At 48.5% G+C, this 23,760-nt stretch overlaps 26 non-coding genes across 26 annotated transcripts; all 26 read right to left on the bottom strand.

Annotated features, from left to right (window-relative positions):
* Nucleotides 1-682: 682 nt before the first annotated feature.
* On the bottom strand, nucleotides 683-764 carry Trnas-gcu (transfer RNA serine (anticodon GCU)). Its single transcript has one exon. It is a non-coding gene; the product is annotated as a tRNA-Ser (tRNA).
* An 838-nt stretch (nucleotides 765-1,602) lies between these two features.
* Trnas-gcu (transfer RNA serine (anticodon GCU)) lies at nucleotides 1,603-1,684 on the bottom strand. The gene has a single exon. It is a non-coding gene; the product is annotated as a tRNA-Ser (tRNA).
* Nucleotides 1,685-2,079: 395 nt separating this feature from the next.
* Nucleotides 2,080-2,161, bottom strand: Trnas-gcu (transfer RNA serine (anticodon GCU)). The gene has a single exon. It is a non-coding gene; the product is annotated as a tRNA-Ser (tRNA).
* Nucleotides 2,162-2,999: 838 nt separating this feature from the next.
* Nucleotides 3,000-3,081, bottom strand: Trnas-gcu (transfer RNA serine (anticodon GCU)). The gene has a single exon. It is a non-coding gene; the product is annotated as a tRNA-Ser (tRNA).
* An 838-nt stretch (nucleotides 3,082-3,919) lies between these two features.
* On the bottom strand, nucleotides 3,920-4,001 carry Trnas-gcu (transfer RNA serine (anticodon GCU)). The gene has a single exon. It is a non-coding gene; the product is annotated as a tRNA-Ser (tRNA).
* An 838-nt stretch (nucleotides 4,002-4,839) lies between these two features.
* Nucleotides 4,840-4,921, bottom strand: Trnas-gcu (transfer RNA serine (anticodon GCU)). Its single transcript has one exon. It is a non-coding gene; the product is annotated as a tRNA-Ser (tRNA).
* Nucleotides 4,922-5,644: 723 nt separating this feature from the next.
* On the bottom strand, nucleotides 5,645-5,726 carry Trnas-gcu (transfer RNA serine (anticodon GCU)). The gene has a single exon. It is a non-coding gene; the product is annotated as a tRNA-Ser (tRNA).
* Nucleotides 5,727-6,564: 838 nt separating this feature from the next.
* Nucleotides 6,565-6,646, bottom strand: Trnas-gcu (transfer RNA serine (anticodon GCU)). Its single transcript has one exon. It is a non-coding gene; the product is annotated as a tRNA-Ser (tRNA).
* An 838-nt stretch (nucleotides 6,647-7,484) lies between these two features.
* Nucleotides 7,485-7,566, bottom strand: Trnas-gcu (transfer RNA serine (anticodon GCU)). Its single transcript has one exon. It is a non-coding gene; the product is annotated as a tRNA-Ser (tRNA).
* Nucleotides 7,567-8,404: 838 nt separating this feature from the next.
* Trnas-gcu (transfer RNA serine (anticodon GCU)) lies at nucleotides 8,405-8,486 on the bottom strand. Its single transcript has one exon. It is a non-coding gene; the product is annotated as a tRNA-Ser (tRNA).
* Nucleotides 8,487-9,324: 838 nt separating this feature from the next.
* Nucleotides 9,325-9,406, bottom strand: Trnas-gcu (transfer RNA serine (anticodon GCU)). The gene has a single exon. It is a non-coding gene; the product is annotated as a tRNA-Ser (tRNA).
* Nucleotides 9,407-10,244: 838 nt separating this feature from the next.
* Trnas-gcu (transfer RNA serine (anticodon GCU)) lies at nucleotides 10,245-10,326 on the bottom strand. Its single transcript has one exon. It is a non-coding gene; the product is annotated as a tRNA-Ser (tRNA).
* An 838-nt stretch (nucleotides 10,327-11,164) lies between these two features.
* On the bottom strand, nucleotides 11,165-11,246 carry Trnas-gcu (transfer RNA serine (anticodon GCU)). The gene has a single exon. It is a non-coding gene; the product is annotated as a tRNA-Ser (tRNA).
* An 838-nt stretch (nucleotides 11,247-12,084) lies between these two features.
* Trnas-gcu (transfer RNA serine (anticodon GCU)) lies at nucleotides 12,085-12,166 on the bottom strand. Its single transcript has one exon. It is a non-coding gene; the product is annotated as a tRNA-Ser (tRNA).
* Nucleotides 12,167-13,004: 838 nt separating this feature from the next.
* On the bottom strand, nucleotides 13,005-13,086 carry Trnas-gcu (transfer RNA serine (anticodon GCU)). Its single transcript has one exon. It is a non-coding gene; the product is annotated as a tRNA-Ser (tRNA).
* An 838-nt stretch (nucleotides 13,087-13,924) lies between these two features.
* Trnas-gcu (transfer RNA serine (anticodon GCU)) lies at nucleotides 13,925-14,006 on the bottom strand. Its single transcript has one exon. It is a non-coding gene; the product is annotated as a tRNA-Ser (tRNA).
* Nucleotides 14,007-14,844: 838 nt separating this feature from the next.
* Trnas-gcu (transfer RNA serine (anticodon GCU)) lies at nucleotides 14,845-14,926 on the bottom strand. The gene has a single exon. It is a non-coding gene; the product is annotated as a tRNA-Ser (tRNA).
* Nucleotides 14,927-15,764: 838 nt separating this feature from the next.
* On the bottom strand, nucleotides 15,765-15,846 carry Trnas-gcu (transfer RNA serine (anticodon GCU)). Its single transcript has one exon. It is a non-coding gene; the product is annotated as a tRNA-Ser (tRNA).
* An 838-nt stretch (nucleotides 15,847-16,684) lies between these two features.
* Trnas-gcu (transfer RNA serine (anticodon GCU)) lies at nucleotides 16,685-16,766 on the bottom strand. The gene has a single exon. It is a non-coding gene; the product is annotated as a tRNA-Ser (tRNA).
* An 838-nt stretch (nucleotides 16,767-17,604) lies between these two features.
* On the bottom strand, nucleotides 17,605-17,686 carry Trnas-gcu (transfer RNA serine (anticodon GCU)). Its single transcript has one exon. It is a non-coding gene; the product is annotated as a tRNA-Ser (tRNA).
* Nucleotides 17,687-18,524: 838 nt separating this feature from the next.
* Trnas-gcu (transfer RNA serine (anticodon GCU)) lies at nucleotides 18,525-18,606 on the bottom strand. The gene has a single exon. It is a non-coding gene; the product is annotated as a tRNA-Ser (tRNA).
* An 838-nt stretch (nucleotides 18,607-19,444) lies between these two features.
* Nucleotides 19,445-19,526, bottom strand: Trnas-gcu (transfer RNA serine (anticodon GCU)). Its single transcript has one exon. It is a non-coding gene; the product is annotated as a tRNA-Ser (tRNA).
* An 838-nt stretch (nucleotides 19,527-20,364) lies between these two features.
* Trnas-gcu (transfer RNA serine (anticodon GCU)) lies at nucleotides 20,365-20,446 on the bottom strand. Its single transcript has one exon. It is a non-coding gene; the product is annotated as a tRNA-Ser (tRNA).
* An 814-nt stretch (nucleotides 20,447-21,260) lies between these two features.
* On the bottom strand, nucleotides 21,261-21,342 carry Trnas-gcu (transfer RNA serine (anticodon GCU)). Its single transcript has one exon. It is a non-coding gene; the product is annotated as a tRNA-Ser (tRNA).
* Nucleotides 21,343-22,180: 838 nt separating this feature from the next.
* Trnas-gcu (transfer RNA serine (anticodon GCU)) lies at nucleotides 22,181-22,262 on the bottom strand. The gene has a single exon. It is a non-coding gene; the product is annotated as a tRNA-Ser (tRNA).
* Nucleotides 22,263-23,100: 838 nt separating this feature from the next.
* Trnas-gcu (transfer RNA serine (anticodon GCU)) lies at nucleotides 23,101-23,182 on the bottom strand. Its single transcript has one exon. It is a non-coding gene; the product is annotated as a tRNA-Ser (tRNA).
* Between the last annotated feature and the right edge of the window lie 578 nt (nucleotides 23,183-23,760).

Raw genomic sequence — 23,760 nt, 5'->3', positions numbered from 1 at the left:
ACAGCATCCGTCCACGTCGATATCCGATCGGGGCAAAATCACCGGCCCACTTATTTACTGCAGGAATAAGTATTGTATCGACATGCAGTGTCGTCTAATGCAAATGAGAAATGTGCTGGGCACTCTTTTCCACGACTTGCTGCAACGAAACGGACAGCTCGATACGCTACACTGATATTGCTTGCAAGGTTTTGACGTTCGTCCTAGCCCAAGATTGTCCTGCTGTTTGGATGGAGCTTGGTGTTTGGGCGGCCACTAGCGACGGATGTCTGCAAAGTCAAGTCTCTCCAGTAGGCCCTGCCAAATCGGTTCTGTATATGGCGGCCTGACGCAAAACAAACTGTCGAAAGGCGACAGTTGTGCTACAGATGGTTTATTATAGGCTCGATACGTTAAAATGACTGCGACAGGTATGCACTTAAATATAAATAAGAACTCGTCGTTCGCAAATACCAACATACTCTTTGCTGGAGCCGTAATTTGATTGGTTTATAGATCTCGACATGATGTATAATTCGAAGGGCATACGCTATGGAATGTTGTGCGCTTTCATCTGGTAGGCAGTTTTGCCTCGTATTTCATACACACGCTATCTGCCACGTACACGCTTCGTTGTTACTACTGAGTGGCGTTTCGCATGGAGAAGGAGTGACCGCAAACGCGTGCTTTACGTAAAATTCTTCGACGAGGATGGGATTCGAACCCACGCGTGCAGAGCACATTGGATTAGCAGTCCAACGCCTTAACCACTCGGCCACCTCGTCTGCTGGAACTACATGTGCATCTTTGGCGAGTGCTTGCGCAAAGAAGACATCTGTCGATTCGAAAACGCATTCAAAGCACCGTACTGGGCCGGTGTCTGCGTCTAATGCCCAGCTGCAGTGCAGCCGACCAAGCTCCCACTCGCGAATCATTTAATGACAGCATCCGTCCACGTCGATATCCGATCGGGGCAAAATCACCGGCCCACTTATTTACTGCAGGAATAAGTATTGTATCGACATGCAGTGTCGTCTAATGCAAATGAGAAATGTGCTGGGCACTCTTTTCCACGACTTGCTGCAACGAAACGGACAGCTCGATACGCTACACTGATATTGCTTGCAAGGTTTTGACGTTCGTCCTAGCCCAAGATTGTCCTGCTGTTTGGATGGAGCTTGGTGTTTGGGCGGCCACTAGCGACGGATGTCTGCAAAGTCAAGTCTCTCCAGTAGGCCCTGCCAAATCGGTTCTGTATATGGCGGCCTGACGCAAAACAAACTGTCGAAAGGCGACAGTTGTGCTACAGATGGTTTATTATAGGCTCGATACGTTAAAATGACTGCGACAGGTATGCACTTAAATATAAATAAGAACTCGTCGTTCGCAAATACCAACATACTCTTTGCTGGAGCCGTAATTTGATTGGTTTATAGATCTCGACATGATGTATAATTCGAAGGGCATACGCTATGGAATGTTGTGCGCTTTCATCTGGTAGGCAGTTTTGCCTCGTATTTCATACACACGCTATCTGCCACGTACACGCTTCGTTGTTACTACTGAGTGGCGTTTCGCATGGAGAAGGAGTGACCGCAAACGCGTGCTTTACGTAAAATTCTTCGACGAGGATGGGATTCGAACCCACGCGTGCAGAGCACATTGGATTAGCAGTCCAACGCCTTAACCACTCGGCCACCTCGTCTGCTGGAACTACATCTGCATCTTTGGCGAGTGCTTGCGCAAAGAAGACATCTGTCGATTCGAAAACGCAGTTGTGCTACACATGGTTTATTATAGGCTCGATACGTTAAAATGACTGCGACAGGTATGCACTTAAATATAAATAAGAACTCGTCGTTCGCAAATACCAACATACTCTTTGCTGGAGCCGTAATTTGATTGGTTTATAGATCTCGACATGATGTATAATTCGAAGGGCATACGCTATGGAATGTTGTGCGCTTTCATCTGGTAGGCAGTTTTGCCTCGTATTTCATACACACGCTATCTGCCACGTACACGCTTCGTTGTTACTACTGAGTGGCGTTTCGCATGGAGAAGGAGTGACCGCAAACGCGTGCTTTACGTAAAATTCTTCGACGAGGATGGGATTCGAACCCACGCGTGCAGAGCACATTGGATTAGCAGTCCAACGCCTTAACCACTCGGCCACCTCGTCTGCTGGAACTACATCTGCATCTTTGGCGAGTGCTTGCGCAAAGAAGACATCTGTCGATTCGAAAACGCATTCAAAGCACCGTACTGGGCCGGTGTCTGCGTCTAATGCCCAGCTGCAGTGCAGCCGACCAAGCTCCCACTCGCGAATCATTTAATGACAGCATCCGTCCACGTCGATATCCGATCGGGGCAACATCACCGGCCCACTTATTTACTGCAGGAATAAGTATTGTATCGACATGCAGTGTCGTCTAATGCAAATGAGAAATGTGCTGGGCACTCTTTTCCACGACTTGCTGCAACGAAACGGACAGCTCGATACGATACACTGATATTGCTTGCAAGGTTTTGACGTTCGTCCTAGCCCAAGATTGTCCTGCTGTTTGGATGGAGCTTGGTGTTTGGGCGGCCACTAGCGACGGATGTCTGCAAAGTCAAGTCTCTCCAGTAGGCCCTGCCAAATCGGTTCTGTATATGGCGGCCTGACGCAAAACAAACTGTCGAAAGGCGACAGTTGTGCTACAGATGGTTTATTATAGGCTCGATACGTTAAAATGACTGCGACAGGTATGCACTTAAATATAAATAAGAACTCGTCGTTCGCAAATACCAACATACTCTTTGCTGGAGCCGTAATTTGATTGGTTTATAGATCTCGACATGATGTATAATTCGAAGGGCATACGCTATGGAATGTTGTGCGCTTTCATCTGGTAGGCAGTTTTGCCTCGTATTTCATACACACGCTATCTGCCACGTACACGCTTCGTTGTTACTACTGAGTGGCGTTTCGCATGGAGAAGGAGTGACCGCAAACGCGTGCTTTACGTAAAATTCTTCGACGAGGATGGGATTCGAACCCACGCGTGCAGAGCACATTGGATTAGCAGTCCAACGCCTTAACCACTCGGCCACCTCGTCTGCTGGAACTACATCTGCATCTTTGGCGAGTGCTTGCGCAAAGAAGACATCTGTCGATTCGAAAACGCATTCAAAGCACCGTACTGGGCCGGTGTCTGCGTCTAATGCCCAGCTGCAGTGCAGCCGACCAAGCTCCCACTCGCGAATCATTTAATGACAGCATCCGTCCACGTCGATATCCGATCGGGGCAAAATCACCGGCCCACTTATTTACTGCAGGAATAAGTATTGTATCGACATGCAGTGTCGTCTAATGCAAATGAGAAATGTGCTGGGCACTCTTTTCCACGACTTGCTGCAACGAAACGGACAGCTCGATACGCTACACTGATATTGCTTGCAAGGTTTTGACGTTCGTCCTAGCCCAAGATTGTCCTGCTGTTTGGATGGAGCTTGGTGTTTGGGCGGCCACTAGCGACGGATGTCTGCAAAGTCAAGTCTCTCCAGTAGGCCCTGCCAAATCGGTTCTGTATATGGCGGCCTGACGCAAAACAAACTGTCGAAAGGCGACAGTTGTGCTACAGATGGTTTATTATAGGCTCGATACGTTAAAATGACTGCGACAGGTATGCACTTAAATATAAATAAGAACTCGTCGTTCGCAAATACCAACATACTCTTTGCTGGAGCCGTAATTTGATTGGTTTATAGATCTCGACATGATGTATAATTCGAAGGGCATACGCTATGGAATGTTGTGCGCTTTCATCTGGTAGGCAGTTTTGCCTCGTATTTCATACACACGCTATCTGCCACGTACACGCTTCGTTGTTACTACTGAGTGGCGTTTCGCATGGAGAAGGAGTGACCGCAAACGCGTGCTTTACGTAAAATTCTTCGACGAGGATGGGATTCGAACCCACGCGTGCAGAGCACATTGGATTAGCAGTCCAACGCCTTAACCACTCGGCCACCTCGTCTGCTGGAACTACATCTGCATCTTTGGCGAGTGCTTGCGCAAAGAAGACATCTGTCGATTCGAAAACGCATTCAAAGCACCGTACTGGGCCGGTGTCTGCGTCTAATGCCCAGCTGCAGTGCAGCCGACCAAGCTCCCACTCGCGAATCATTTAATGACAGCATCCGTCCACGTCGATATCCGATCGGGGCAAAATCACCGGCCCACTTATTTACTGCAGGAATAAGTATTGTATCGACATGCAGTGTCGTCTAATGCAAATGAGAAATGTGCTGGGCACTCTTTTCCACGACTTGCTGCAACGAAACGGACAGCTCGATACGCTACACTGATATTGCTTGCAAGGTTTTGACGTTCGTCCTAGCCCAAGATTGTCCTGCTGTTTGGATGGAGCTTGGTGTTTGGGCGGCCACTAGCGACGGATGTCTGCAAAGTCAAGTCTCTCCAGTAGGCCCTGCCAAATCGGTTCTGTATATGGCGGCCTGACGCAAAACAAACTGTCGAAAGGCGACAGTTGTGCTACAGATGGTTTATTATAGGCTCGATACGTTAAAATGACTGCGACAGGTATGCACTTAAATATAAATAAGAACTCGTCGTTCGCAAATACCAACATACTCTTTGCTGGAGCCGTAATTTGATTGGTTTATAGATCTCGACATGATGTATAATTCGAAGGGCATACGCTATGGAATGTTGTGCGCTTTCATCTGGTAGGCAGTTTTGCCTCGTATTTCATACACACGCTATCTGCCACGTACACGCTTCGTTGTTACTACTGAGTGGCGTTTCGCATGGAGAAGGAGTGACCGCAAACGCGTGCTTTACGTAAAATTCTTCGACGAGGATGGGATTCGAACCCACGCGTGCAGAGCACATTGGATTAGCAGTCCAACGCCTTAACCACTCGGCCACCTCGTCTGCTGGAACTACATCTGCATCTTTGGCGAGTGCTTGCGCAAAGAAGACATCTGTCGATTCGAAAACGCATTCAAAGCACCGTACTGGGCCGGTGTCTGCGTCTAATGCCCAGCTGCAGTGCAGCCGACCAAGCTCCCACTCGCGAATCATTTAATGACAGCATCCGTCCACGTCGATATCCGATCGGGGCAAAATCACCGGCCCACTTATTTACTGCAGGAATAAGTATTGTATCGACATGCAGTGTCGTCTAATGCAAATGAGAAATGTGCTGGGCACTCTTTTCCACGACTTGCTGCAACGAAACGGACAGCTCGATACGCTACACTGATATTGCTTGCAAGGTTTTGACGTTCGTCCTAGCCCAAGATTGTCCTGCTGTTTGGATGGAGCTTGGTGTTTGCTACAGATGGTTTATTATAGGCTCGATACGTTAAAATGACTGCGACAGGTATGCACTTAAATATAAATAAGAACTCGTCGTTCGCAAATACCAACATACTCTTTGCTGGAGCCGTAATTTGATTGGTTTATAGATCTCGACATGATGTATAATTCGAAGGGCATACGCTATGGAATGTTGTGCGCTTTCATCTGGTAGGCAGTTTTGCCTCGTATTTCATACACACGCTATCTGCCACGTACACGCTTCGTTGTTACTACTGAGTGGCGTTTCGCATGGAGAAGGAGTGACCGCAAACGCGTGCTTTACGTAAAATTCTTCGACGAGGATGGGATTCGAACCCACGCGTGCAGAGCACATTGGATTAGCAGTCCAACGCCTTAACCACTCGGCCACCTCGTCTGCTGGAACTACATCTGCATCTTTGGCGAGTGCTTGCGCAAAGAAGACATCTGTCGATTCGAAAACGCATTCAAAGCACCGTACTGGGCCGGTGTCTGCGTCTAATGCCCAGCTGCAGTGCAGCCGACCAAGCTCCCACTCGCGAATCATTTAATGACAGCATCCGTCCACGTCGATATCCGATCGGGGCAAAATCACCGGCCCACTTATTTACTGCAGGAATAAGTATTGTATCGACATGCAGTGTCGTCTAATGCAAATGAGAAATGTGCTGGGCACTCTTTTCCACGACTTGCTGCAACGAAACGGACAGCTCGATACGCTACACTGATATTGCTTGCAAGGTTTTGACGTTCGTCCTAGCCCAAGATTGTCCTGCTGTTTGGATGGAGCTTGGTGTTTGGGCGGCCACTAGCGACGGATGTCTGCAAAGTCAAGTCTCTCCAGTAGGCCCTGCCAAATCGGTTCTGTATATGGCGGCCTGACGCAAAACAAACTGTCGAAAGGCGACAGTTGTGCTACAGATGGTTTATTATAGGCTCGATACGTTAAAATGACTGCGACAGGTATGCACTTAAATATAAATAAGAACTCGTCGTTCGCAAATACCAACATACTCTTTGCTGGAGCCGTAATTTGATTGGTTTATAGATCTCGACATGATGTATAATTCGAAGGGCATACGCTATGGAATGTTGTGCGCTTTCATCTGGTAGGCAGTTTTGCCTCGTATTTCATACACACGCTATCTGCCACGTACACGCTTCGTTGTTACTACTGAGTGGCGTTTCGCATGGAGAAGGAGTGACCGCAAACGCGTGCTTTACGTAAAATTCTTCGACGAGGATGGGATTCGAACCCACGCGTGCAGAGCACATTGGATTAGCAGTCCAACGCCTTAACCACTCGGCCACCTCGTCTGCTGGAACTACATCTGCATCTTTGGCGAGTGCTTGCGCAAAGAAGACATCTGTCGATTCGAAAACGCATTCAAAGCACCGTACTGGGCCGGTGTCTGCGTCTAATGCCCAGCTGCAGTGCAGCCGACCAAGCTCCCACTCGCGAATCATTTAATGACAGCATCCGTCCACGTCGATATCCGATCGGGGCAAAATCACCGGCCCACTTATTTACTGCAGGAATAAGTATTGTATCGACATGCAGTGTCGTCTAATGCAAATGAGAAATGTGCTGGGCACTCTTTTCCACGACTTGCTGCAACGAAACGGACAGCTCGATACGCTACACTGATATTGCTTGCAAGGTTTTGACGTTCGTCCTAGCCCAAGATTGTCCTGCTGTTTGGATGGAGCTTGGTGTTTGGGCGGCCACTAGCGACGGATGTCTGCAAAGTCAAGTCTCTCCAGTAGGCCCTGCCAAATCGGTTCTGTATATGGCGGCCTGACGCAAAACAAACTGTCGAAAGGCGACAGTTGTGCTACAGATGGTTTATTATAGGCTCGATACGTTAAAATGACTGCGACAGGTATGCACTTAAATATAAATAAGAACTCGTCGTTCGCAAATACCAACATACTCTTTGCTGGAGCCGTAATTTGATTGGTTTATAGATCTCGACATGATGTATAATTCGAAGGGCATACGCTATGGAATGTTGTGCGCTTTCATCTGGTAGGCAGTTTTGCCTCGTATTTCATACACACGCTATCTGCCACGTACACGCTTCGTTGTTACTACTGAGTGGCGTTTCGCATGGAGAAGGAGTGACCGCAAACGCGTGCTTTACGTAAAATTCTTCGACGAGGATGGGATTCGAACCCACGCGTGCAGAGCACATTGGATTAGCAGTCCAACGCCTTAACCACTCGGCCACCTCGTCTGCTGGAACTACATCTGCATCTTTGGCGAGTGCTTGCGCAAAGAAGACATCTGTCGATTCGAAAACGCATTCAAAGCACCGTACTGGGCCGGTGTCTGCGTCTAATGCCCAGCTGCAGTGCAGCCGACCAAGCTCCCACTCGCGAATCATTTAATGACAGCATCCGTCCACGTCGATATCCGATCGGGGCAAAATCACCGGCCCACTTATTTACTGCAGGAATAAGTATTGTATCGACATGCAGTGTCGTCTAATGCAAATGAGAAATGTGCTGGGCACTCTTTTCCACGACTTGCTGCAACGAAACGGACAGCTCGATACGCTACACTGATATTGCTTGCAAGGTTTTGACGTTCGTCCTAGCCCAAGATTGTCCTGCTGTTTGGATGGAGCTTGGTGTTTGGGCGGCCACTAGCGACGGATGTCTGCAAAGTCAAGTCTCTCCAGTAGGCCCTGCCAAATCGGTTCTGTATATGGCGGCCTGACGCAAAACAAACTGTCGAAAGGCGACAGTTGTGCTACAGATGGTTTATTATAGGCTCGATACGTTAAAATGACTGCGACAGGTATGCACTTAAATATAAATAAGAACTCGTCGTTCGCAAATACCAACATACTCTTTGCTGGAGCCGTAATTTGATTGGTTTATAGATCTCGACATGATGTATAATTCGAAGGGCATACGCTATGGAATGTTGTGCGCTTTCATCTGGTAGGCAGTTTTGCCTCGTATTTCATACACACGCTATCTGCCACGTACACGCTTCGTTGTTACTACTGAGTGGCGTTTCGCATGGAGAAGGAGTGACCGCAAACGCGTGCTTTACGTAAAATTCTTCGACGAGGATGGGATTCGAACCCACGCGTGCAGAGCACATTGGATTAGCAGTCCAACGCCTTAACCACTCGGCCACCTCGTCTGCTGGAACTACATCTGCATCTTTGGCGAGTGCTTGCGCAAAGAAGACATCTGTCGATTCGAAAACGCATTCAAAGCACCGTACTGGGCCGGTGTCTGCGTCTAATGCCCAGCTGCAGTGCAGCCGACCAAGCTCCCACTCGCGAATCATTTAATGACAGCATCCGTCCACGTCGATATCCGATCGGGGCAAAATCACCGGCCCACTTATTTACTGCAGGAATAAGTATTGTATCGACATGCAGTGTCGTCTAATGCAAATGAGAAATGTGCTGGGCACTCTTTTCCACGACTTGCTGCAACGAAACGGACAGCTCGATACGCTACACTGATATTGCTTGCAAGGTTTTGACGTTCGTCCTAGCCCAAGATTGTCCTGCTGTTTGGATGGAGCTTGGTGTTTGGGCGGCCACTAGCGACGGATGTCTGCAAAGTCAAGTCTCTCCAGTAGGCCCTGCCAAATCGGTTCTGTATATGGCGGCCTGACGCAAAACAAACTGTCGAAAGGCGACAGTTGTGCTACAGATGGTTTATTATAGGCTCGATACGTTAAAATGACTGCGACAGGTATGCACTTAAATATAAATAAGAACTCGTCGTTCGCAAATACCAACATACTCTTTGCTGGAGCCGTAATTTGATTGGTTTATAGATCTCGACATGATGTATAATTCGAAGGGCATACGCTATGGAATGTTGTGCGCTTTCATCTGGTAGGCAGTTTTGCCTCGTATTTCATACACACGCTATCTGCCACGTACACGCTTCGTTGTTACTACTGAGTGGCGTTTCGCATGGAGAAGGAGTGACCGCAAACGCGTGCTTTACGTAAAATTCTTCGACGAGGATGGGATTCGAACCCACGCGTGCAGAGCACTTTGGATTAGCAGACCAACGCCTTAACCACTCGGCCACCTCGTCTGCTGGAACTACATCTGCATCTTTGGCGAGTGCTTGCGCAAAGAAGACATCTGTCGATTCGAAAACGCATTCAAAGCACCGTACTGGGCCGGTGTCTGCGTCTAATGCCCAGTTGCAGTGCAGCCGACCAAGCTCCCACTCGCGAATCATTTAATGACAGCATCCGTCCACGTCGATATCCGATCGGGGCAAAATCACCGGCCCACTTATTTACTGCAGGAATAAGTATTGTATCGACATGCAGTGTCGTCTAATGCAAATGAGAAATGTGCTGGGCACTCTTTTCCACGACTTGCTGCAACGAAACGGACAGCTCGATACGCTACACTGATATTGCTTGCAAGGTTTTGACGTTCGTCCTAGCCCAAGATTGTCCTGCTGTTTGGATGGAGCTTGGTGTTTGGGCGGCCACTAGCGACGGATGTCTGCAAAGTCAAGTCTCTCCAGTAGGCCCTGCCAAATCGGTTCTGTATATGGCGGCCTGACGCAAAACAAACTGTCGAAAGGCGACAGTTGTGCTACAGATGGTTTATTATAGGCTCGATACGTTAAAATGACTGCGACAGGTATGCACTTAAATATAAATAAGAACTCGTCGTTCGCAAATACCAACATACTCTTTGCTGGAGCCGTAATTTGATTGGTTTATAGATCTCGACATGATGTATAATTCGAAGGGCATACGCTATGGAATGTTGTGCGCTTTCATCTGGTAGGCAGTTTTGCCTCGTATTTCATACACACGCTATCTGCCACGTACACGCTTCGTTGTTACTACTGAGTGGCGTTTCGCATGGAGAAGGAGTGACCGCAAACGCGTGCTTTACGTAAAATTCTTCGACGAGGATGGGATTCGAACCCACGCGTGCAGAGCACATTGGATTAGCAGTCCAACGCCTTAACCACTCGGCCACCTCGTCTGCTGGACCTACATCTGCATCTTTGGCGAGTGCTTGCGCAAAGAAGACATCTGTCGATTCGAAAACGCATTCAAAGCACCGTACTGGGCCGGTGTCTGCGTCTAATGCCCAGCTGCAGTGCAGCCGACCAAGCTCCCACTCGCGAATCATTTAATGACAGCATCCGTCCACGTCGATATCCGATCGGGGCAAAATCACCGGCCCACTTATTTACTGCAGGAATAAGTATTGTATCGACATGCAGTGTCGTCTAATGCAAATGAGAAATGTGCTGGGCACTCTTTTCCACGACTTGCTGCAACGAAACGGACAGCTCGATACGCTACACTGATATTGCTTGCAAGGTTTTGACGTTCGTCCTAGCCCAAGATTGTCCTGCTGTTTGGATGGAGCTTGGTGTTTGGGCGGCCACTAGCGACGGATGTCTGCAAAGTCAAGTCTCTCCAGTAGGCCCTGCCAAATCGGTTCTGTATATGGCGGCCTGACGCAAAACAAACTGTCGAAAGGCGACAGTTGTGCTACAGATGGTTTATTATAGGCTCGATACGTTAAAATGACTGCGACAGGTATGCACTTAAATATAAATAAGAACTCGTCGTTCGCAAATACCAACATACTCTTTGCTGGAGCCGTAATTTGATTGGTTTATAGATCTCGACATGATGTATAATTCGAAGGGCATACGCTATGGAATGTTGTGCGCTTTCATCTGGTAGGCAGTTTTGCCTCGTATTTCATACACACGCTATCTGCCACGTACACGCTTCGTTGTTACTACTGAGTGGCGTTTCGCATGGAGAAGGAGTGACCGCAAACGCGTGCTTTACGTAAAATTCTTCGACGAGGATGGGATTCGAACCCACGCGTGCAGAGCACATTGGATTAGCAGTCCAACGCCTTAACCACTCGGCCACCTCGTCTGCTGGAACTACATCTGCATCTTTGGCGAGTGCTTGCGCAAAGAAGACATCTGTCGATTCGAAAACGCATTCAAAGCACCGTACTGGGCCGGTGTCTGCGTCTAATGCCCAGCTGCAGTGCAGCCGACCAAGCTCCCACTCGCGAATCATTTAATGACAGCATCCGTCCACGTCGATATCCGATCGGGGCAAAATCACCGGCCCACTTATTTACTGCAGGAATAAGTATTGTATCGACATGCAGTGTCGTCTAATGCAAATGAGAAATGTGCTGGGCACTCTTTTCCACGACTTGCTGCAACGAAACGGACAGCTCGATACGCTACACTGATATTGCTTGCAAGGTTTTGACGTTCGTCCTAGCCCAAGATTGTCCTGCTGTTTGGATGGAGCTTGGTGTTTGGGCGGCCACTAGCGACGGATGTCTGCAAAGTCAAGTCTCTCCAGTAGGCCCTGCCAAATCGGTTCTGTATATGGCGGCCTGACGCAAAACAAACTGTCGAAAGGCGACAGTTGTGCTACAGATGGTTTATTATAGGCTCGATACGTTAAAATGACTGCGACAGGTATGCACTTAAATATAAATAAGAACTCGTCGTTCGCAAATACCAACATACTCTTTGCTGGAGCCGTAATTTGATTGGTTTATAGATCTCGACATGATGTATAATTCGAAGGGCATACGCTATGGAATGTTGTGCGCTTTCATCTGGTAGGCAGTTTTGCCTCGTATTTCATACACACGCTATCTGCCACGTACACGCTTCGTTGTTACTACTGAGTGGCGTTTCGCATGGAGAAGGAGTGACCGCAAACGCGTGCTTTACGTAAAATTCTTCGACGAGGATGGGATTCGAACCCACGCGTGCAGAGCACATTGGATTAGCAGTCCAACGCCTTAACCACTCGGCCACCTCGTCTGCTGGAACTTCATCTGCATCTTTGGCGAGTGCTTGCGCAAAGAAGACATCTGTCGATTCGAAAACGCATTCAAAGCACCGTACTGGGCCGGTGTCTGCGTCTAATGCCCAGCTGCAGTGCAGCCGACCAAGCTCCCACTCGCGAATCATTTAATGACAGCATCCGTCCACGTCGATATCCGATCGGGGCAAAATCACCGGCCCACTTATTTACTGCAGGAATAAGTATTGTATCGACATGCAGTGTCGTCTAATGCAAATGAGAAATGTGCTGGGCACTCTTTTCCACGACTTGCTGCAACGAAACGGACAGCTCGATACGCTACACTGATATTGCTTGCAAGGTTTTGACGTTCGTCCTAGCCCAAGATTGTCCTGCTGTTTGGATGGAGCTTGGTGTTTGGGCGGCCACTAGCGACGGATGTCTGCAAAGTCAAGTCTCTCCAGTAGGCCCTGCCAAATCGGTTCTGTATATGGCGGCCTGACGCAAAACAAACTGTCGAAAGGCGACAGTTGTGCTACAGATGGTTTATTATAGGCTCGATACGTTAAAATGACTGCGACAGGTATGCACTTAAATATAAATAAGAACTCGTCGTTCGCAAATACCAACATACTCTTTGCTGGAGCCGTAATTTGATTGGTTTATAGATCTCGACATGATGTATAATTCGAAGGGCATACGCTATGGAATGTTGTGCGCTTTCATCTGGTAGGCAGTTTTGCCTCGTATTTCATACACACGCTATCTGCCACGTACACGCTTCGTTGTTACTACTGAGTGGCGTTTCGCATGGAGAAGGAGTGACCGCAAACGCGTGCTTTACGTAAAATTCTTCGACGAGGATGGGATTCGAACCCACGCGTGCAGAGCACATTGGATTAGCAGTCCAACGCCTTAACCACTCGGCCACCTCGTCTGCTGGAACTACATCTGCATCTTTGGCGAGTGCTTGCGCAAAGAAGACATCTGTCGATTCGAAAACGCATTCAAAGCACCGTACTGGGCCGGTGTCTGCGTCTAATGCCCAGCTGCAGTGCAGCCGACCAAGCTCCCACTCGCGAATCATTTAATGACAGCATCCGTCCACGTCGATATCCGATCGGGGCAAAATCACCGGCCCACTTATTTACTGCAGGAATAAGTATTGTATCGACATGCAGTGTCGTCTAATGCAAATGAGAAATGTGCTGGGCACTCTTTTCCACGACTTGCTGCAACGAAACGGACAGCTCGATACGCTACACTGATATTGCTTGCAAGGTTTTGACGTTCGTCCTAGCCCAAGATTGTCCTGCTGTTTGGATGGAGCTTGGTGTTTGGGCGGCCACTAGCGACGGATGTCTGCAAAGTCAAGTCTCTCCAGTAGGCCCTGCCAAATCGGTTCTGTATATGGCGGCCTGACGCAAAACAAACTGTCGAAAGGCGACAGTTGTGCTACAGATGGTTTATTATAGGCTCGATACGTTAAAATGACTGCGACAGGTATGCACTTAAATATAAATAAGAACTCGTCGTTCGCAAATACCAACATACTCTTTGCTGGAGCCGTAATTTGATTGGTTTATAGATCTCGACATGATGTATAATTCGAAGGGCATACGCTATGGAATGTTGTGCGCTTTCATCTGGTAGGCAGTTTTGCCTCGTATTTCATACACACGCTATCTGCCACGTACACGCTTCGTTGTTACTACTGAGTGGCGTTTCGCATGGAGAAGGAGTGACCGCAAACGCGTGCTTTACGTAAAATTCTTCGACGAGGATGGGATTCGAACCCACGCGTGCAGAGCACATTGGATTAGCAGTCCAACGCCTTAACCACTCGGCCACCTCGTCTGCTGGAACTACATCTGCATCTTTGGCGAGTGCTTGCGCAAAGAAGACATCTGTCGATTCGAAAACGCATTCAAAGCACCGTACTGGGCCGGTGTCTGCGTCTAATGCCCAGCTGCAGTGCAGCCGACCAAGCTCCCACTCGCGAATCATTTAATGACAGCATCCGTCCACGTCGATATCCGATCGGGGCAAAATCACCGGCCCACTTATTTACTGCAGGAATAAGTATTGTATCGACATGCAGTGTCGTCTAATGCAAATGAGAAATGTGCTGGGCACTCTTTTCCACGACTTGCTGCAACGAAACGGACAGCTCGATACGCTACACTGATATTGCTTGCAAGGTTTTGACGTTCGTCCTAGCCCAAGATTGTCCTGCTGTTTGGATGGAGCTTGGTGTTTGGGCGGCCACTAGCGACGGATGTCTGCAAAGTCAAGTCTCTCCAGTAGGCCCTGCCAAATCGGTTCTGTATATGGCGGCCTGACGCAAAACAAACTGTCGAAAGGCGACAGTTGTGCTACAGATGGTTTATTATAGGCTCGATACGTTAAAATGACTGCGACAGGTATGCACTTAAATATAAATAAGAACTCGTCGTTCGCAAATACCAACATACTCTTTGCTGGAGCCGTAATTTGATTGGTTTATAGATCTCGACATGATGTATAATTCGAAGGGCATACGCTATGGAATGTTGTGCGCTTTCATCTGGTAGGCAGTTTTGCCTCGTATTTCATACACACGCTATCTGCCACGTACACGCTTCGTTGTTACTACTGAGTGGCGTTTCGCATGGAGAAGGAGTGACCGCAAACGCGTGCTTTACGTAAAATTCTTCGACGAGGATGGGATTCGAACCCACGCGTGCAGAGCACATTGGATTAGCAGTCCAACGCCTTAACCACTCGGCCACCTCGTCTGCTGGAACTACATCTGCATCTTTGGCGAGTGCTTGCGCAAAGAAGACATCTGTCGATTCGAAAACGCATTCAAAGCACCGTACTGGGCCGGTGTCTGCGTCTAATGCCCAGCTGCAGTGCAGCCGACCAAGCTCCCACTCGCGAATCATTTAATGACAGCATCCGTCCACGTCGATATCCGATCGGGGCAAAATCACCGGCCCACTTATTTACTGCAGGAATAAGTATTGTATCGACATGCAGTGTCGTCTAATGCAAATGAGAAATGTGCTGGGCACTCTTTTCCACGACTTGCTGCAACGAAACGGACAGCTCGATACGCTACACTGATATTGCTTGCAAGGTTTTGACGTTCGTCCTAGCCCAAGATTGTCCTGCTGTTTGGATGGAGCTTGGTGTTTGGGCGGCCACTAGCGACGGATGTCTGCAAAGTCAAGTCTCTCCAGTAGGCCCTGCCAAATCGGTTCTGTATATGGCGGCCTGACGCAAAACAAACTGTCGAAAGGCGACAGTTGTGCTACAGATGGTTTATTATAGGCTCGATACGTTAAAATGACTGCGACAGGTATGCACTTAAATATAAATAAGAACTCGTCGTTCGCAAATACCAACATACTCTTTGCTGGAGCCGTAATTTGATTGGTTTATAGATCTCGACATGATGTATAATTCGAAGGGCATACGCTATGGAATGTTGTGCGCTTTCATCTGGTAGGCAGTTTTGCCTCGTATTTCATACACACGCTATCTGCCACGTACACGCTTCGTTGTTACTACTGAGTGGCGTTTCGCATGGAGAAGGAGTGACCGCAAACGCGTGCTTTACGTAAAATTCTTCGACGAGGATGGGATTCGAACCCACGCGTGCAGAGCACATTGGATTAGCAGTCCAACGCCTTAACCACTCGGCCACCTCGTCTGCTGGAACTACATCTGCATCTTTGGCGAGTGCTTGCGCAAAGAAGACATCTGTCGATTCGAAAACGCATTCAAAGCACCGTACTGGGCCGGTGTCTGCGTCTAATGCCCAGCTGCAGTGCAGCCGACCAAGCTCCCACTCGCGAATCATTTAATGACAGCATCCGTCCACGTCGATATCCGATCGGGGCAAAATCACCGGCCCACTTATTTACTGCAGGAATAAGTATTGTATCGACATGCAGTGTCGTCTAATGCAAATGAGAAATGTGCTGGGCACTCTTTTCCACGACTTGCTGCAACGAAACGGACAGCTCGATACGCTACACTGATATTGCTTGCAAGGTTTTGACGTTCGTCCTAGCCCAAGATTGTCCTGCTGTTTGGATGGAGCTTGGTGTTTGGGCGGCCACTAGCGACGGATGTCTGCAAAGTCAAGTCTCTCCAGTAGGCCCTGCCAAATCGGTTCTGTATATGGCGGCCTGACGCAAAACAAACTGTCGAAAGGCGACAGTTGTGCTACAGATGGTTTATTATAGGCTCGATACGTTAAAATGACTGCGACAGGTATGCACTTAAATATAAATAAGAACTCGTCGTTCGCAAATACCAACATACTCTTTGCTGGAGCCGTAATTTGATTGGTTTATAGATCTCGACATGATGTATAATTCGAAGGGCATACGCTATGGAATGTTGTGCGCTTTCATCTGGTAGGCAGTTTTGCCTCGTATTTCATACACACGCTATCTGCCACGTACACGCTTCGTTGTTACTACTGAGTGGCGTTTCGCATGGAGAAGGAGTGACCGCAAACGCGTGCTTTACGTAAAATTCTTCGACGAGGATGGGATTCGAACCCACGCGTGCAGAGCACATTGGATTAGCAGTCCAACGCCTTAACCACTCGGCCACCTCGTCTGCTGGAACTACATGTGCATCTTTGGCGAGTGCTTGCGCAAAGAAGACATCTGTCGATTCGAAAACGCATTCAAAGCACCGTACTGGGCCGGTGTCTGCGTCTAATGCCCAGCTGCAGTGCAGCCGACCAAGCTCCCACTCGCGAATCATTTAATGACAGCATCCGTCCACGTCGATATCCGATCGGGGCAAAATCACCGGCCCACTTATTTACTGCAGGAATAAGTATTGTATCGACATGCAGTGTCGTCTAATGCAAATGAGAAATGTGCTGGGCACTCTTTTCCACGACTTGCTGCAACGAAACGGACAGCTCGATACGCTACACTGATATTGCTTGCAAGGTTTTGACGTTCGTCCTAGCCCAAGATTGTCCTGCTGTTTGGATGGAGCTTGGTGTTTGGGCGGCCACTAGCGACGGATGTCTGCAAAGTCAAGTCTCTCCAGTAGGCCCTGCCAAATCGGTTCTGTATATGGCGGCCTGACGCAAAACAAACTGTCGAAAGGCGACAGTTGTGCTACAGATGGTTTATTATAGGCTCGATACGTTAAAATGACTGCGACAGGTATGCACTTAAATATAAATAAGAACTCGTCGTTCGCAAATACCAACATACTCTTTGCTGGAGCCGTAATTTGATTGGTTTATAGATCTCGACATGATGTATAATTCGAAGGGCATACGCTATGGAATGTTGTGCGCTTTCATCTGGTAGGCAGTTTTGCCTCGTATTTCATACACACGCTATCTGCCACGTACACGCTTCGTTGTTACTACTGAGTGGCGTTTCGCATGGAGAAGGAGTGACCGCAAACGCGTGCTTTACGTAAAATTCTTCGACGAGGATGGGATTCGAACCCACGCGTGCAGAGCACATTGGATTAGCAGTCCAACGCCTTAACCACTCGGCCACCTCGTCTGCTGGAACTACATCTGCATCTTTGGCGAGTGCTTGCGCAAAGAAGACATCTGTCGATTCGAAAACGCATTCAAAGCACCGTACTGGGCCGGTGTCTGCGTCTAATGCCCAGCTGCAGTGCAGCCGACCAAGCTCCCACTCGCGAATCATTTAATGACAGCATCCGTCCACGTCGATATCCGATCGGGGCAAAATCACCGGCCCACTTATTTACTGCAGGAATAAGTATTGTATCGACATGCAGTGTCGTCTAATGCAAATGAGAAATGTGCTGGGCACTCTTTTCCACGACTTGCTGCAACGAAACGGACAGCTCGATACGCTACACTGATATTGCTTGCAAGGTTTTGACGTTCGTCCTAGCCCAAGATTGTCCTGCTGTTTGGATGGAGCTTGGTGTTTGGGCGGCCACTAGCGACGGATGTCTGCAAAGTCAAGTCTCTCCAGTAGGCCCTGCCAAATCGGTTCTGTATATGGCGGCCTGACGCAAAACAAACTGTCGAAAGGCGACAGTTGTGCTACAGATGGTTTATTATAGGCTCGATACGTTAAAATGACTGCGACAGGTATGCACTTAAATATAAATAAGAACTCGTCGTTCGCAAATACCAACATACTCTTTGCTGGAGCCGTAATTTGATTGGTTTATAGATCTCGACATGATGTATAATTCGAAGGGCATACGCTATGGAATGTTGTGCGCTTTCATCTGGTAGGCAGTTTTGCCTCGTATTTCATACACACGCTATCTGCCACGTACACGCTTCGTTGTTACTACTGAGTGGCGTTTCGCATGGAGAAGGAGTGACCGCAAACGCGTGCTTTACGTAAAATTCTTCGACGAGGATGGGATTCGAACCCACGCGTGCAGAGCACATTGGATTAGCAGTCCAACGCCTTAACCACTCGGCCACCTCGTCTGCTGGAACTACATCTGCATCTTTGGCGAGTGCTTGCGCAAAGAAGACATCTGTCGATTCGAAAACGCATTCAAAGCACCGTACTGGGCCGGTGTCTGCGTCTAATGCCCAGCTGCAGTGCAGCCGACCAAGCTCCCACTCGCGAATCATTTAATGACAGCATCCGTCCACGTCGATATCCGATCGGGGCAAAATCACCGGCCCACTTATTTACTGCAGGAATAAGTATTGTATCGACATGCAGTGTCGTCTAATGCAAATGAGAAATGTGCTGGGCACTCTTTTCCACGACTTGCTGCAACGAAACGGACAGCTCGATACGCTACACTGATATTGCTTGCAAGGTTTTGACGTTCGTCCTAGCCCAAGATTGTCCTGCTGTTTGGATGGAGCTTGGTGTTTGGGCGGCCACTAGCGACGGATGTCTGCAAAGTCAAGTCTCTCCAGTAGGCCCTGCCAAATCGGTTCTGTATATGGCGGCCTGACGCAAAACAAACTGTCGAAAGGCGACAGTTGTGCTACAGATGGTTTATTATAGGCTCGATACGTTAAAATGACTGCGACAGGTATGCACTTAAATATAAATAAGAACTCGTCGTTCGCAAATACCAACATACTCTTTGCTGGAGCCGTAATTTGATTGGTTTATAGATCTCGACATGATGTATAATTCGAAGGGCATACGCTATGGAATGTTGTGCGCTTTCATCTGGTAGGCAGTTTTGCCTCGTATTTCATACACACGCTATCTGCCACGTACACGCTTCGTTGTTACTACTGAGTGGCGTTTCGCATGGAGAAGGAGTGACCGCAAACGCGTGCTTTACGTAAAATTCTTCGACGAGGATGGGATTCGAACCCACGCGTGCAGAGCACATTGGATTAGCAGTCCAACGCCTTAACCACTCGGCCACCTCGTCTGCTGGAACTACATCTGCATCTTTGGCGAGTGCTTGCGCAAAGAAGACATCTGTCGATTCGAAAACGCATTCAAAGCACCGTACTGGGCCGGTGTCTGCGTCTAATGCCCAGCTGCAGTGCAGCCGACCAAGCTCCCACTCGCGAATCATTTAATGACAGCATCCGTCCACGTCGATATCCGATCGGGGCAAAATCACCGGCCCACTTATTTACTGCAGGAATAAGTATTGTATCGACATGCAGTGTCGTCTAATGCAAATGAGAAATGTGCTGGGCACTCTTTTCCACGACTTGCTGCAACGAAACGGACAGCTCGATACGCTACACTGATATTGCTTGCAAGGTTTTGACGTTCGTCCTAGCCCAAGATTGTCCTGCTGTTTGGATGGAGCTTGGTGTTTGGGCGGCCACTAGCGACGGATGTCTGCAAAGTCAAGTCTCTCCAGTAGGCCCTGCCAAATCGGTTCTGTATATGGCGGCCTGACGCAAAACAAACTGTCGAAAGGCGACAGTTGTGCTACAGATGGATTATTATAGGCTCGATACGTTAAAATGACTGCGACAGGTATGCACTTAAATATAAATAAGAACTCGTCGTTCGCAAATACCAACATACCCTTTGCTGGAGCCGAAATTTGATTGGTTTATAGATCTCGACATGATGTATAATTCGAAGGGCATACGCTATGGAATGTTGTGCGCTTTCATCTGGTAGGCAGTTTTGCCTCGTATTTCATACACACGCTATCTGCCACGTACACGCTTCGTTGTTACTACTGAGTGGCGTACCGCATGGAGAAGGAGTGACCGCAAACGCGTGCTTTACGTAAAATTCTTCGACGAGGATGGGATTCGAACCCACGCGTGCAGAGCACATTGGATTAGCAGTCCAACGCCTTAACCACTCGGCCACCTCGTCTGCTGGAACTACATCTGCATCTTTGGCGAGTGCTTGCGCAAAGAAGACATCTGTCGATTCGAAAACGCATTCAAAGCACCGTACTGGGCCGGTGTCTGCGTCTAATGCCCAGCTGCAGTGCAGCCGACCAAGCTCCCACTCGCGAATCATTTAATGACAGCATGCGTCCACGTCGATATCCGATCGGGGCAAAATCACCGGCCCACTTATTTACTGCAGGAATAAGTATTGTATCGACATGCAGTGTCGTCTAATGCAAATGAGAAATGTGCTGGGCACTCTTTTCCACGACTTGCTGCAACGAAACGGACAGCTCGATACGCTACACTGATATTGCTTGCAAGGTTTTGACGTTCGTCCTAGCCCAAGATTGTCCTGCTGTTTGGATGGAGCTTGGTGTTTGGGCGGCCACTAGCGACGGATGTCTGCAAAGTCAAGTCTCTCCAGTAGGCCCTGCCAAATCGGTTCTGTATATGGCGCCCTGACGCAAAGTGCTACAGATGGTTTATTATAGGCTCGATACGTTAAAATGACTGCGACAGGTATGCACTTAAATATAAATAAGAACTCGTCGTTCGCAAATACCAACATACTCTTTGCTGGAGCCGTAATTTGATTGGTTTATAGATCTCGACATGATGTATAATTCGAAGGGCATACGCTATGGAATGTTGTGCGCTTTCATCTGGTAGGCAGTTTTGCCTCGTATTTCATACACACGCTATCTGCCACGTACACGCTTCGTTGTTACTCCTGAGTGGCGTTTCGCATGGAGAAGGAGTGACCGCAAACGCGTGCTTTACGTAAAATTCTTCGACGAGGATGGGATTCGAACCCACGCGTGCAGAGCACATTGGATTAGCAGTCCAACGCCTTAACCACTCGGCCACCTCGTCTGCTGGAACTACATCTGCATCTTTGGCGAGTGCTTGCGCAAAGAAGACATCTGTCGATTCGAAAACGCATTCAAAGCACCGTACTGGGCCGGTGTCTGCGTCTAATGCCCAGCTGCAGTGCAGCCGACCAAGCTCCCACTCGCGAATCATTTAATGACAGCATCCGTCCACGTCGATATCCGATCGGGGCAAAATCACCGGCCCACTTATTTACTGCAGGAATAAGTATTGTATCGACATGCAGTGTCGTCTAATGCAAATGAGAAATGTGCTGGGCACTCTTTTCCACGACTTGCTGCAACGAAACGGACAGCTCGATACGCTACACTGATATTGCTTGCAAGGTTTTGACGTTCGTCCTAGCCCAAGATTGTCCTGCTGTTTGGATGGAGCTTGGTGTTTGGGCGGCCACTAGCGACGGATGTCTGCAAAGTCAAGTCTCTCCAGTAGGCCCTGCCAAATCGGTTCTGTATATGGCGGCCTGACGCAAAACAAACTGTCGAAAGGCGACAGTTGTGCTACAGATGGTTTATTATAGGCTCGATACGTTAAAATGACTGCGACAGGTATGCACTTAAATATAAATAAGAACTCGTCGTTCGCAAATACCAACATACTCTTTGCTGGAGCCGTAATTTGATTGGTTTATAGATCTCGACATGATGTATAATTCGAAGGGCATACGCTATGGAATGTTGTGCGCTTTCATCTGGTAGGCAGTTTTGCCTCGTATTTCATACACACGCTATCTGCCACGTACACGCTTCGTTGTTACTACTGAGTGGCGTTTCGCATGGAGAAGGAGTGACCGCAAACGCGTGCTTTACGTAAAATTCTTCGACGAGGATGGGATTCGAACCCACGCGTGCAGAGCACATTGGATTAGCAGTCCAACGCCTTAACCACTCGGCCACCTCGTCTGCTGGAACTACATCTGCATCTTTGGCGAGTGCTTGCGCAAAGAAGACATCTGTCGATTCGAAAACGCATTCAAAGCACCGTACTGGGCCGGTGTCTGCGTCTAATGCCCAGCTGCAGTGCAGCCGACCAAGCTCCCACTCGCGAATCATTTAATGACAGCATCCGTCCACGTCGATATCCGATCGGGGCAAAATCACCGGCCCACTTATTTACTGCAGGAATAAGTATTGTATCGACATGCAGTGTCGTCTAATGCAAATGAGAAATGTGCTGGGCACTCTTTTCCACGACTTGCTGCAACGAAACGGACAGCTCGATACGCTACACTGATATTGCTTGCAAGGTTTTGACGTTCGTCCTAGCCCAAGATTGTCCTGCTGTTTGGATGGAGCTTGGTGTTTGGGCGGCCACTAGCGACGGATGTCTGCAAAGTCAAGTCTCTCCAGTAGGCCCTGCCAAATCGGTTCTGTATATGGCGGCCTGACGCAAAACAAACTGTCGAAAGGCGACAGTTGTGCTACAGATGGTTTATTATAGGCTCGATACGTTAAAATGACTGCGACAGGTATGCACTTAAATATAAATAAGAACTCGTCGTTCGCAAATACCAACATACTCTTTGCTGGAGCCGTAATTTGATTGGTTTATAGATCTCGACATGATGTATAATTCGAAGGGCATACGCTATGGAATGTTGTGCGCTTTCATCTGGTAGGCAGTTTTGCCTCGTATTTCATACACACGCTATCTGCCACGTACACGCTTCGTTGTTACTACTGAGTGGCGTTTCGCATGGAGAAGGAGTGACCGCAAACGCGTGCTTTACGTAAAATTCTTCGACGAGGATGGGATTCGAACCCACGCGTGCAGAGCACATTGGATTAGCAGTCCAACGCCTTAACCACTCGGCCACCTCGTCTGCTGGAACTACATGTGCATCTTTGGCGAGTGCTTGCGCAAAGAAGACATCTGTCGATTCGAAAACGCATTCAAAGCACCGTACTGGGCCGGTGTCTGCGTCTAATGCCCAGCTGCAGTGCAGCCGACCAAGCTCCCACTCGCGAATCATTTAATGACAGCATCCGTCCACGTCGATATCCGATCGGGGCAAAATCACCGGCCCACTTATTTACTGCAGGAATAAGTATTGTATCGACATGCAGTGTCGTCTAATGCAAATGAGAAATGTGCTGGGCACTCTTTTCCACGACTTGCTGCAACGAAACGGACAGCTCGATACGCTACACTGATATTGCTTGCAAGGTTTTGACGTTCGTCCTAGCCCAAGATTGTCCTGCTGTTTGGATGGAGCTTGGTGTTTGGGCGGCCACTAGCGACGGATGTCTGCAAAGTCAAGTCTCTCCAGTAGGCCCTGCCAAATCGGTTCTGTATATGGCGGCCTGACGCAAAACAAACTGTCGAAAGGCGACAGTTGTGCTACAGATGGTTTATTATAGGCTCGATACGTTAAAATGACTGCGACAGGTATGCACTTAA

The sequence above is a fragment of the Schistocerca cancellata genome, chromosome 2 (assembly GCF_023864275.1).
Source record: "Schistocerca cancellata isolate TAMUIC-IGC-003103 chromosome 2, iqSchCanc2.1, whole genome shotgun sequence".
Lineage (NCBI taxonomy): Eukaryota > Metazoa > Arthropoda > Insecta > Orthoptera > Acrididae > Schistocerca > Schistocerca cancellata.
Note: the sequence above shows the minus strand (reverse complement) of the source record. Positions and strands in the feature narration are given on the sequence as shown.